The following is a 13618-nucleotide window of genomic DNA, read 5'->3' as shown; positions in this document are numbered from 1 at the left end:
TAGCCTACAGAATATTAGCCTGGCTTATTTACTCAAGATTTCTTCCAAGTTTCACATAGAGCCAAGCCTACTGAAATCCATAAAAACATGCTTCAGCAAATTTACTGGGCTGTGCAACAGGTCTCAGCTATTTCAAGAGTAAAAGTGCTCCATTCTTACAGTCAGAGCGTTGGCAGGAGCAGGACAGCACATCAGCCAAATGGCAGGAAGATCTAGGGACACAGCCTGGGGTATGGCCACTGGATCTCAGCAGCAATTCCTAATTCCAGGAGTTACAGCTGAGCTACTGCCGGAGTGTACAGCCTGTCAGCAGAGAAATTATCACTGTCATGGCACTAGAGCTATTATCTCAATGAGATTTTAAGGAGTGCAGCAGCTCACATGGTAAAGGCTCAGTCACTACGCACACAGTCTTTGTTATTTCCTTCAAGGCTGCTGTAGAACAAACAAACGGCATTTACCCGTGACTTTACCGAGGAAAAAAATACCCTGAAAGTGCCTTTTAAGACTAAGAGTCATTGAGGATCATATGTCCTATGTCAGCTGAGAGGGACAGTTTTTCTTGATCCTCCTTCCCTGCTGTCCCTCTAAAGGTGGAGCAGAAGCCCTTCCTCCACAAGAAAGCAGATTTCTCCATGGGATACAGCCATTACCAGTGTTCCAGATGTGGGAAAACATCCAAGCAGGTTTTACATTGGGTTAGACAGCAAACAGTGGAAGAAGCACAAAGCCAGAGGACACTGGGCATCCCCTGCACTGCTCTGGCCCAGAGAAATGTGGCCACTTGCAGGCACAGCAAAGGCAGGACCAGTTCACCTCCCACTGTGTTCCCAGTCAGCCCAGGAGCTCTGCATGGGTGTGAGACAAGTTCTCCAGTGTGCCCACATTTCAACACACGGGAAAACTTCATTTTTCTCTCAGGCTTGGCCTTGGAGATAGCTTACCACATTTCACCCACTCTTCTTCAGAACAAGGGCGTGCTTATCCATCTGCCTGATTTTTTCATCCATCCTACACCAAAAATCAAAGGTAGCTACACGTCCTGCAGTGCAGCACTGGGGCCCACAGCTAAAGCCTCTTCTTCTCTCGCTGTCTCAGCCCTGCAGGAGAACTGAGTCCATGGCATTTTCCTCTAGCAGGGCTAGAGTTGGACTTCTGGGTTTCTTGGTGCACTGAAAATGCCCTTGAAGTCAAGCTGTGCACAACATGAGGGCCAATGGAGTGATGTGAGTGAGGAATGACAGGCCCCTCAAGTGTCTGGGATGTCTCATGTCCGCTGTGCACAAATCACTGCAAAGGGAAACTGGAATAGAGCCTGGGACTGGCAGCACAGGATCCAGAAATGTCTCCGAAGTGCTCAGGAAGGCTTTGCTGTGACACTGCTCTCCCTGCACTGAAACACGCCCAGACAATCTCTGTAAGCCTGATCATCCACTGCCCTCCACAGCTGTAAAATACACCAAGGCAAATGACATCCTCTGCACTTACTCTGTGCTGATACAGAAAGAATCCTTCTCCAGAATCCTTTTTTTATTACTAGGAAAATATCACCCCAAGTCATTACATTCATCTTTTTCTGTGTTGGAGTCTGGAATCCTGCTGCTGGCAGAGGCATTTTTGCTAACATCACTAAATACGTATGGGAAATGGGCTGAAATAGCAGAGCTTCTTCAAGCAATTAGAGGCCGGGGTGCTGGGAAGTGTCAGAGGGAGGAACACTCCTGGGCCCAGCAAGGAGAGCTCAGTGGGGCAGAGGGACAAGGCTGTTGGCTTTCTTTGCTTCGAGAGACTGTTTCCAACACAGCCCAAAGGCAGGATGAGCCTGAAGTGATGGCTCATGAGAAATGAAGTGGCACTGCAAGGCAGCCAAGAGTGGAGAGGCTCCCGCAGCACGGAGCACACCCAGGGCCCTGGGCTGAGCCCCTCTGGTGCCGTGGGGCTGTTTCCAAGGGCCAGCCCCAGCACACAGCTCTTGCTTTGCTCTTTGCAGCAAAAACACAACTCTGCCTGACAGTTCGGGCCCGGAGGAGACGGAATCACAGGCTCTAAGGAAACTCTGACTGAACGTGGCTCCCGGGCCCTTGGGAACAGCAGTTTTGCCAGCTCACAGCGTGTGGGATCAGCAGCCGGCTTCGGGCAGCTCCAGCTCAGACTCATTCCTGACTAACGCCATGGTCTCGGCAGCTGCCCAAGGCTGGCACAGGCCGAGCTGGAGATGGCAGTGGACCATCCCCAGACCACGCCAGTGTCCGTGGCCCAGAGCCCGGCGGGGCTCAGCTCCACTGGGAGGTGACCTCCCCTCTGATGGCACTGACCCTGGACCTCTCACTGCCGCCAGGCCAGAAGCGTTAAAACCTCTCACGGAAAGAAAGCATCTCATCTAACGGAGTCGGATTTTTCCCATGCCAAGGAGCACCCTCGAATGAAAGAAGCGCTGACCTCCACAGATGCAAAGCTTTTCGCTCCGGGCCGTCTTTTCTCCGGTTCAATGCCCTCAGCACAGCGCTGCTGCTGCCCCCGTCCCCTCGGCCGCACGGGCACAATCGTCGCTCGCTCGCTGTGGCCCCGGCGCCCTGAGGAGCCGCAGGAGCCGCGGGCAGCGGCCGGGGCCGGGCAGCGCCGGCTGTGGAGCAAGGCTGCTCTCTGCTGGGGAGCCGGGGCTGGGCCCCGCTGCCGGGGAACGAGCGGCGGCCTGCGGCTGCCCCGAGCCCTGCGAGGCCTCGCCGCGGGCGGCGATGTCCTCGGCCGGCGGCCCGGACACAGCGCTCCTGCCCCGCACCGACACGGGCGGGCCCCTGGCCGCCGCTGCGGAGCCACAGCGACACCGGGCTTCGCCTTGTGGCGATCGTCACGCTTTAACCAGCCCCAGGGATCGCTGGTTTGCCTCTCTTCCGTCCGCACACACAGGAGACAGGCGCTGCAAAGCCTCCTTGCCTGCCCTGTGGGCTTTGCTCGCTCGTCCTCCGAGTCTTTGTCCCATCTTGGCCTCAACAATAAGCAGGACCAAGTCTCTGGCTTCCTCCCAGCTGGATTTCTGCTCCATTGAGCCCACCTCCACCAAGAGCCCCCAGTACCTATTTGGGTTTCAATGTTTTAGCACCTCAGTAGTGTCCTGAGGCAAGATAGGAGTCCCCAGAACTTTCTCACGGTGATCATCAGCCCTGAGCCTCAGGAGTGCTTTCAGGGGGATCAACCCCACAGGTACAGCTGGGTCAGGTCACTAAATTACATCTTACTGCCCTTTCAAGCACCTCAGGCCTCTCATGATTTCTACACATCACAGAAAAGCTCTTCGTTTCACCCCTAAGTGCTGAGTTAAGGAGATACTCCTGGGATTTAAGTGTTTCTCATTTTTTCTCAGCCATTCACTGGATAGGTATCACACAAGCCAAGTTCAGGAGAAGATAAGAGTTCCATGTTGTCATGGGAAGTGTCTTGGGACTCTTGCTCTTGCCCTCACCTCTGCTGTTGCTGCACAGGGAACCTGCCTGCAGCCAGTCCCTGTGCACTGACGGGCTTGGCAAGCCCCTACTTCCCTCTTTCTGGTGCCCTTTCCGTGGCTAGAAACTCAAATTTCCACTCTATTCTGTAAGTCAAGATGTCATTCCTTAAATCCCCTGCTCCATGCACCCGACAGGTGTTCCCTGCAGAGAAAAGAGTCCAAGATTTTTCTGGTAATGGTTGATGTCAAAGGAAGAACAGTGACAAATTTAACATTTGTGCCTAGAGTCAGAAGAGACTGACACTAAGACACATGAATTACTGGGAAGAACATCTAATACGGGGGAAAATGACCATTTCAAGTGAGACAAAAACCAGCTGTTTACTCAGTCAGATCTTCTTCAGTATGTGAAACGCTCCCTTGAAGTCCTTGCAATGTTTGGATTTTTGCTAAAATGCACACGAAAAGCATGCTAGCTGCTTCCAGGGCTTTCTGTACAGGTGCACTGGCAGCTGTTCAGCCCTGAGAGTGGGCACTGTTAGAATTAATGGTGTCAAATGAGAAGAAGCACAGACACAGGCATCCCCCTGAGCCATGAAAGCATCGACCCACTCCCTCAGCACCTCTGCATGTGCAGAGCTTGGGTCACACGGTTTGCTGTGCCTGCTGCTCTATCCCCACTGGAGCTGCAAACATCATGGAGAATTGTCAAAAAGATCCACACTGTTGCATTTTAACAGGGAATGAAATTAGGGATTATTTGCTTTTCCTACTTAAAAAAAAAAACAAACAAAAAAACAACAAAACAAAAAAACAAAGAAACAACCAAACTGAATTCCCATTTCCAAGCTGTTCCTGGAAACAGTAGCAGGTTCTGAGGTTTTAAAGAGAAAAAAACACCAATGGAACAAAAAACTGTTTTGCTAACATGAGTAATGTTTTTTGGCATTTGTAATGAAGTGAAGTTACTGGTTGCTTCTCCATCTAGAAAAGAGTAATTTCCACTGAAGAAATACAGGGACCAGCATTTCAACAATAACCAACTCATCTACGTCGTTATCACTCTTGCTTTTCTGCTCATCTCCAAATCCCCCTCCTTCACCTTTCTTTAGCACACACCTTAGAGGTGTTGAACTCTTATGCTTCAGCTGATGTAAAACACATTGGTGTTTTGCTGACAGAGAAACTTCTTTGGGGCAGCAGAAAGGAGGGAAAGGGCAGAAAGGGATACTGAGCCCTTTGCAAGTGTCGGGAAAATCCACAAATGCCAGAGGTTTATGTCCAAAAAGGAGACAGAGGAGCCCTGCAACTTTATTCGAATAAAGGGAGAGAGTCTGTTAAGATAGGGTTAAGGATTTCTGTGGCCGCAAAACTGGGGAATAGAACCTCAGCTTCACTGCAACCAGGATGTTGCTTTCATGCTATTGTTTTAACCAAATCAAGTATAACTTTGCCTGGGTAATCAAGGGAGAGGGAGGATTAGGACGATTTCTACTTAGGTCTATGTATCTTAGAAATAAAGCTATCCTCTACTAGGTCGGGTGAAACTGTACCTAATCATCCTATGATAGATGATATAATTGTAATGATTGTTGGTAGCCAAATGTGATTATTACCTTAAACCAGAATCTTGAGAATCATAGGGGAAGATATTAACCAAAATTCATGCTTGGGTATATACAATAGAACAATGGGAGGGCTTAATGATTAACTTAGAATTGTAAAACGAAGGGGTATAATACTGGGCCACTCTTGGGCCCTTGTTGGAGTTGGATTTGGGTCTGTACCCTGACTCCCAGAGCTCTTCAATAAAGCACTGCATGTAATCATCTGTGATTATGTGTTTTCCTCGCTAACAAGTCCACTGGGGCACACACCCACGAGGTTTTCTCTCTCGAGGTTTTGGAGGACACTGGCTCCTTTCAGCCTAAACTCCTGGCCACAAGTTGCCCTTTTCCTTTCCCCACTGGTGGCTGAGGTACAGGGAAGGTACTGCCTTCCAGAACCACCTAACACATATTCCCCCTTGAGCCCACTACTTTACTCCAAAGTTCTTAAACTCAGGTTTATGCAGCTTGTTTCTGGAGCCAAGCTATCTGGGCTCTGCAACAAACCTGCTGCCCACAGTCAGTTGGGACACTAAGCCCCATTTCAAAGACACTAACATCCATACCTTCACCCACCAAACTGTAAAGACATGAGCTTTCCTCTCCCAAGGCTGCCTGCTGCCTGTGTGTGGACTCCTACCCACACAGACAACTCTGAGTCCCAACAGCCTCACGGACAACCTCACTGGTACAAACTCTGCTCTGCTTTCCCTGGAGAAGGAGTATTGAGACATTGTTCAAACAAAAGTCTTTTGCTTGAGCATTCAAGTTTTAAAACTGTTTTCGAAGAATTTCACCTAAGTGATTCAGCCAAGACTAACAAGCTTGTCGCATAAGGAAGGCTGGAGTTCCTGATTCCCAGCCCCTCATGTCTATTTTTAGCTCTAAAATTAGATAAACAATAAAAACCAAAACTAACTAGGCAACCAGCAGAGAACCTGCTGAAAAATCAGAGTTGTGTACCTTGGGCTTTCTTCAACAGGTGGCTATTTTTAAGTAATAATAGCATCAACAGCAAAAATAAAGACATGGAGAGAATAAATCAGCGATTAACTGTTTTCACAGTCTTGTCATCTGGGTGGTTAAGAAACCTTTACACTTTCACATCACACTCCTAAAGGGTGACTCAACCCAAAGGCAGATGCTGGGCTCTCTTTTCAAATCTCTCATACCTTGCTGTATACTAGTTTTCAGGAAGCAGAAAGGGTACCACCCTTCTTGTTCTCTTGAAGTTTATTTTAACCCATTCAACAGCCTGATGGAAGCTTTTGAATTCCCAGTAAATTACAGCAATGGCAGAACAAAATATTTTGAGTCACAGAAATCTGAAGACATGACATTTTAATTCTGCATTTTATTCAGCAACTGACAATCCTTGGGAGATGTTACCCTCATTAGTTATCCATCTTTGGATAATAAAGAACCAGCTTTAAGTAGTTCAAAAATAAGAAAGGACATGAAAAATTGCATTTTTATTATCAAACTTGCACACAGGCAAGGAAAGCATAATGCTGGGCAACAAACTGGCCCAAAGCAAGGATAGAACTATAATTATTATAAAATGAATAAACAAGTGTTTTCAAAATGTCAAGAGAAAATATGCTTTTCCATAAATATCTAGTTAGGTTAATCTATTGTAGCATAAAAATATAATATTTATCATGTTGTAAAAAAATGCCTCATAATACAAATATATCAGAAGCTTAATTTTAGTATTCTTCAAATTTTCTGAGCAAGTGGATCTTGAGAGTGAATGAGAGAGTGAATCTTTTGATCTTATTTATATCTTATTTATATCTTATTTATATCTTTTTTATAGTTTAGTACTGCCCAAAGTGCATTGGGGTCATAAGAACATAGCAGGATACAAACATTTATTTTAAGCTATTTTGATTTCAATACTTTACAGGGTGCCCTGAAATGGCTGGTTGCCTTTTTCATTGCAGAATAATAGTAACATCTGTAAAGAGGCTAGACCAGATCTCTAATGAATCACTGGACAACGGCATGAATTTCTCTATAGAAAAACCCTCAGAGGCATATTTTTATGGCTTAGAGGACAATCTGAAGTAGCCCAGATGCATAATTTTTATATTGTCTAATCTTTGAGAGCTGACCTAAAAACTCCTTTAGATGCAAAGTTATTTAAAATAATTTGACTTTTAAGTTATGTCCACAAACTATAACTTTGTCACAAGCAAAGTAGTGAAAAAGTAGTACTGTTAGCGTTCTCATTGCTAAATATTTATTAAAATGTCATTGCCCCTCATTTTAACACCAGCACTTGAGTCTTTCTCTTAAAATGAAACCGTAAAGTGAAAAATAAATGACCACAAGCTTTGAAGTGATAGGTTAATTAATTTGGGAAATTTGGGAATTTGAATACATTTGGAAATTGGGATAGTAGACATAGAGCAAATTTTTTTCAAAATTTGAAGCAAATGTTTTGAAAAAAGGTAAATTTTAGCTGCTAAAATTACATGTATAGATATTGTGAAAATAAAACTTCAGATATTGTCCACTTTTAAGGAGCAAGCAATTGAATATTACAGAAATGAGAATGTTAGATGTGTATCGAGGTTTGTTACAAAGGATTCCTTACCCATTTTTAGTTGTTTGTTTGTTTTGTTTTTGTTTTTTTTAATCCTGAATTGCCTGCTTTGGGATTCTTTCTCATCAGAACACCTTTTCTGTAAAGTACTGGCAGAGGATCCAAGCTTCAGAGAGCTGTCATTGCCATCCAGGTCTGTAAGGCTCTTTTACATTTGAAAGAAAACTATCCCATTTGAAGAAAATTATTTTGAGCAATAGCAAGAAATTTGCAGTCCCTGATCAAAGCTGTTTCTCGAGGCCAGGCATGGTTTGCTGACCTACTTTGGTCACGGATTTATGCAGCCTACAGTCTGGGATGAGACTTTGAGAGTGCTGGGAGAGCCCAGCAATGTGCAACTGATGACGGGATGATGATTAATTTGATTGTCACCAGCACAGCTCTGAACACAAGGCTTGTTCAGGAGGCACATAAAAGGAAACCCAGTGCACTTTCTTGGGTTCTGCTGCTAAGAGAGCAAGGGATTCAGAAAAACAAACCCCAGCACTGCTTAAGGCTTTGGCCAGCCAAAGACCAGCTCAACCTCTCCAGCCCAGCAGTGTTTGTGCTGGCCTGCTGCCCCAGGTGGGGGTGACATGGTGCAGCCAGCCTGGGGACAATCACCACCAGCATGTGGCTGCTCCCTCGGTGGGTGCGAAGCTGCCGTACCTCACCGAGAGCAACCAAAAAGACAGTGGTATCAACAGAGGGAGGATGCCATGTGCCTCACCAGTCAACCAGCTCTTTTCCCAGGCCACTCTGACTATTTACACGGGCAGACAGCACGGAGGTGCACTGCAGAGCTGCAGGACAGAACCAGCAGGCTGCAGAGTGGAGGGTTCCAGATTATGAAGAGCTACACTCTGTGTACATCAGCCAGGCCCCATGACCTAGGCAAGAAAAGCCATGGATCAGCCACTGTGAGGAATTTATTTTTAGGGTAAAAACTCTACTGGAAATAATTTCCCTTACTATCTACAGGGGCATGCAAGTGAAATTGTCACAGGATTGCAATGACAGAACACCGGATGCTGCTAGCATTTGCAATGTTTAATACAGGTATTTGTGATACTGACTCCTTATGTTGTTCCTTTTGTCATTTAAAGCCACTCCAAAGAGACTCTGAAATGTGGCCAAGTCATATATGCAACTAATTTACCAGAAATTACTACTCTTGTTCTGCACATCACTGCACAAACTGAAATGTGGTGGAAACACTTTCACCGTTTTGTGCTTTCCAACTTTGTAACACAGAATTTGAAGGAGCTCGCTGCTGTTGGCTGGGTGGAGAGTTTGTTTTCTTCAGAGTAGCTCAGATGTGGCTGTGTTTTTGTGGATTTTTGCTGGAAACAGTGTTATGCAGGGATGTTTTCATTATTGCTGAGCAGGGCTTACACAGAATCAAGGCCATCTCTGCCTCTCACCATCCCACCAGCAAGTGGACTGAGGGCTCACAAGAAGCTCGGTGGGGACACAGCCGGGACAGCTGACCCCCACTGACCCAAGGGACATTCCAGAGCTGCACATAAAGCTCAGCATATAAAGCTGGGAAAAGAAGAATGAAGGGAAGGACTTTCAGAGTGATGTTGTTTGTCTTCCCAAGTCAGTGTTGCTCATGCCAGAGCCCTGGTGATTGCTGAACACCTGCTTGCCCATGAGAAGTCGTGAATGAATTCATTATTTGCTTTGGTTGTGTGTGAAGCTTTTGCTTTATCTCAATCCATAAGTTATCTCACTTTTCCAGTTTTCTCTCCCATCCCACCAGGGAGGAGTGAGGGAGAGGCTGCATGGGCCTTAGTTGCTGGTTGGGGCTAAACCAGGTCATGTAGGTGTCGTGCAGGAGCCAAAATGAGGTTTCAATATCCTCATGGATAGTGAAGACTTCTCAAACTGTGCCAGTAGAAATCTCAAGATGACACAGTCATACATGGAGTAAATGCTCCTCCTGGAGAACGATCAGACAACATTGTCCCTGTTTCAACTGAAGCTGTGTAGTGAAATGTTCAAGATAAAATCTCCAGCAGGACCTACTTGGAATGCTCAGCTGAGCACAGGTGTGAGCCTAGACCTTTGGGAAAACAGAGTCTGTGGCAAAGGGTTTTTTATGCCAGAATTATAAAGAATTATATATTTTTGCAACAAACATGGAAGAAATATTTTTGCTGCAGATTATTTCAACCAACAAGAAAAAAAAAAAAAAAAGAAAAAAAAAAGTATGTTTTAATGAAAAAGGAGAAAGCATGAAATCTATTCTAATCTACACCAATTTGTTAAAGATTTGGATTCATTTCAGTGTATGAGCATATATGTTCCTACTACTAGTTATCTTTTTTCCTGTACCTCTGAATGAGAATTGTCTGTGATTGTTTGCAGGCAAGGAGAGGTAGACTGTTTATTCACTGGCTCCAGTGAGAATTTGGTTTCCTCTTGGAATTCAAGGAGAAAAATATAATGCTGCTCTTGAGAAAATATTATCATAAGTCAAAACTTATTATTCAAGTAGTGGTCCTAAGGGCTCTTTTCACTGGAAATCTTGGGTTTCTCAAGAAGCAATGCTTACACAAGCAATGATGTCTTAAACAAAGGCTCTTTAACAGTGCTGTGTAAATTCTCCAACTATTATTCGTCCTATTAAAATAATTTGGAATTTATAAGACCTTCATGTCTCCTGGCTGGCTGTTTCCTTATTAGAAATTAATTCCCTGCCAAAAATGGTTTGTTTCTATCTGATGATCTGAAGCAGTTCCTTGTAAAACCAAAAGAATTTAATTGTTTATTTACGTATTAAGGTAACTCACAATTTGAAAGAGGAAAAAGAAACAGGCAGCTGATTTCATGTGACTTCAAATATGAAGTGCATTGTTTTAATAACTAAATACTTGGAGTTTGATCAAGTTGATATTATTGATACATTATGATCTGATTAAATCTTTTAATTTTAGAGAAAGTTTATAGATTTCTCATAAGCATGTGAGGCTCCTACAAACAAACCATGTAGTAGGAGCCCTTCCAAGGCTCCCTCACAACAATATCCTTTGGGGAATGCAAACCTAGCTGTAGGTAAAGTAGATATTCACAGCTCTAGGTTACAGTCAGACTCCAGTAATATATAACCATAAACACGATATTAGATATAAGCTTGAAGGTGTGTGCTACCTCCCTGATTTTGTTTATTTATGTGTGGGTTTATGTTTGCATACTGCCAAGTAAAGTTTGATTGTGACACAGTGTGGACACTCCAAAGTTGGAATACCTCTCTAAAATGCAATGAAGTCTTGCATTTTCCAGCAGTCTGGTATCCCCCACAAAACTGTTATCAAATATGATTTGCTTCTAATTAACTGTCATTCTGAATCACAACCTCAGCTTTTATGGAGATGAAGACATCCTGCAGACAACACTGAGATTCAGCCAACACAAAAAGTGGGCAACAAAGGTGAAGTGTGGAATTTAGTATTTCACATTACTTCCATCTCCTGTAACATAGGAATCAAAGACCAGAAACAAAATTCTGTGATTGGACAGATAATTCTAGAGTACCAATAAGGTGCTGTGATCCAAACTAATCACTTGTACAGTGAGTCACTAGTTATATTAAAAAAAAAAACAAAAAACCAACCTAGAAAAAATTAGAAAGCTAAAGTACATGGCATAATTAAACTGAAGCTTAGATTATATCCCTACACTGTTTTTCAGATTAAACTCTGGCTTTCTTTTTGCAGGTTCTGTAATCTACTCTTATACTACTCCTGTTAATTGTTTTTACATCTTGGGTATTGTCTCAGTCTGTGTAGAGAGAAATATACTAAGGGAACACCAACAGAAATTTTGAAAGACAGCAGGATGTTTATATATCCTAGTAACACCCAAAAGGACCTTTAAGGTGCATGAGCTCATTACACTGGACTTTAGGCAAATAAAAATGAGACAAGTTATTTCCTTAAAGCTTTGCAGTCTCAGACATCTGAGGGTTGGAATGACCTGATAAGCAACTCCCATTTCTCTTCAGTCTTAAAACAATTTAGCAGCTGTCTATTTCTTGCTCTATTTTGTAGAGATTAGAATCACAGAGAAATGCAGCGGATACTTAATTAAGGTATTTCCCTTTTTATGTTATTTTCTCTTTCTAACCTCTTTCTACATCTGTCTTCACTGCTTAATAATCCTCATTCTCCTATGTGTTTTCTCCTTTCTGACACACAAAGCTCCCTTTTATCCAGGCTTCATCCTGTGGTATCTTTCTAATCCTTTTCTCAGTCTCAGCTAATGAGAGTTTCACAGCACTTCACAGAATGATCTCGTTCATGAGCTGAGTCCTGTCTTCAGTTGTATTTTAATAGTGAGCAGTGCACAGAAGGTCCCACAATAGGGGTGACAGATTTCTGCTGTCTGGGAAATACTTCTATGTTTGAAAACCCTGGAGTTACAGCAAAAATTGTCAGATCAGGTAAAATGAAACAGCTCCTATCATGATAAATCTAAGTTCTGTGCTTGATTGTCTTTAAAACAAGGGTTGAGTCATTTAGCTCAGCCTCAAAAGATTTCCTGCAATACTGGAAAACCATTGCTCTATGGAAAGTTTACAGAGTTGTTATTTTCTTCGTCTGGTTCTAAATACATTGCAAAACAAAAATACTCCCCAAATTCCCTCCAGTCCTTCAGCCTGTTCTCCACAAAGTCAATTCACCCAAAGCTTTTAAATTGCTGTCAATAGGAAGCAATGATGATGTACTGCAAAACACCCAGGGACTATAACCAGGTAAGAGCTTCTTTCAGTGGGCACACACAACTGAGAAACTGTAGTAGCAGCCCGTAATAATTGTCACTTCTGATCACCATGGGAACCAAACAGAGGTCTACTTTGCAGAAAACAGATCAGCAGTGACTCACCAACTGCTTGGGAAGCATGATTATTGAGAATTGCTAGACTTGTGTGGGTGACAGGGAATAGTGATGCCATTTCAACCGTAGTCCCCTACAGCAGAGTCTCCTCTGCCAGACATGCAGGATGAAAACAAGTAAATCAGTACTTTGTTCATTAGAGACAAATTTCACCTTTATGATTTTTTGCAGCTTCAGCCTTGTGTGGACTCTGTGCTGGAAAAGGATTTCATTTCCAGTGAATGAAGTCCTAACTGAGCTTACACTGGCTTTTACCAGATCTTCTGCAACTCTCTTAAGCGACAAGATTCAACCCTTGAACAACACAGAGGTTTAGAGCTGTCACGTTGCCTGAGCTACACTAAGATGTGTGTGCCATATAAAAGACAGGCAGCATTTCTGTCTGGACTATCCAAAACCTGAGATGGTGGGCCTTAGAACAAAGCTCCAGGTCCTGCATTAAGAAGAAAGCAACATAAATGCAGTATCTCATTAGCATAATTCAAAGGAGAAGCTGTCTTTGGGGTGAAATAGTTTGTACGTGACCAAAATTTGCAATACAAGGTATTTTGAGTGTTTTTCAGCAGGTCACAAAATGGAGTTTCAATCTTATGCTTTCCTACTCCAGAATTTTTCCAGATTCATGAATTCAAGCATAATATTTCCGGGCTGCCTAAAAATCTCAGATCAGAGATTTTGATATTATAAAGCCCAAATCCACTCTTTGCTAAATTATTTTCACTGACTCCTCAGCTCTGGCTGGAGAAACAGTAACCACTGCAAGGAAAATGGTATTACAGCCCCAATATTTAAATGTTTATTTTTCACAAATGGTAGTTCAAGATGTTTCGACAAAACCAAAGTATATTCCTTAATAATAACTCTGTCATTCAATGGCTCATTGTGTTCTGTTCTCAGTTCTCCCATTGAACCAGCATTGGAGTGCCTAAATATTCTCCAAGGATGCCGTCACATGCACAGCTGGCAGCTGGCATATAGGGTTTCTTTTCTGTTCCTCCTCCTAATAGAAATACCCATAGATTGTAAGTTTTGAAAGAGCAGATACACTCATTTCTCCATGAAATGACATGTGCTTTT

This window comes from Sylvia atricapilla, chromosome 5 (genome assembly GCF_009819655.1).
Source record: "Sylvia atricapilla isolate bSylAtr1 chromosome 5, bSylAtr1.pri, whole genome shotgun sequence".
Taxonomy (NCBI): domain Eukaryota; kingdom Metazoa; phylum Chordata; class Aves; order Passeriformes; family Sylviidae; genus Sylvia; species Sylvia atricapilla.
This window is presented reverse-complemented; position numbering follows the sequence as displayed.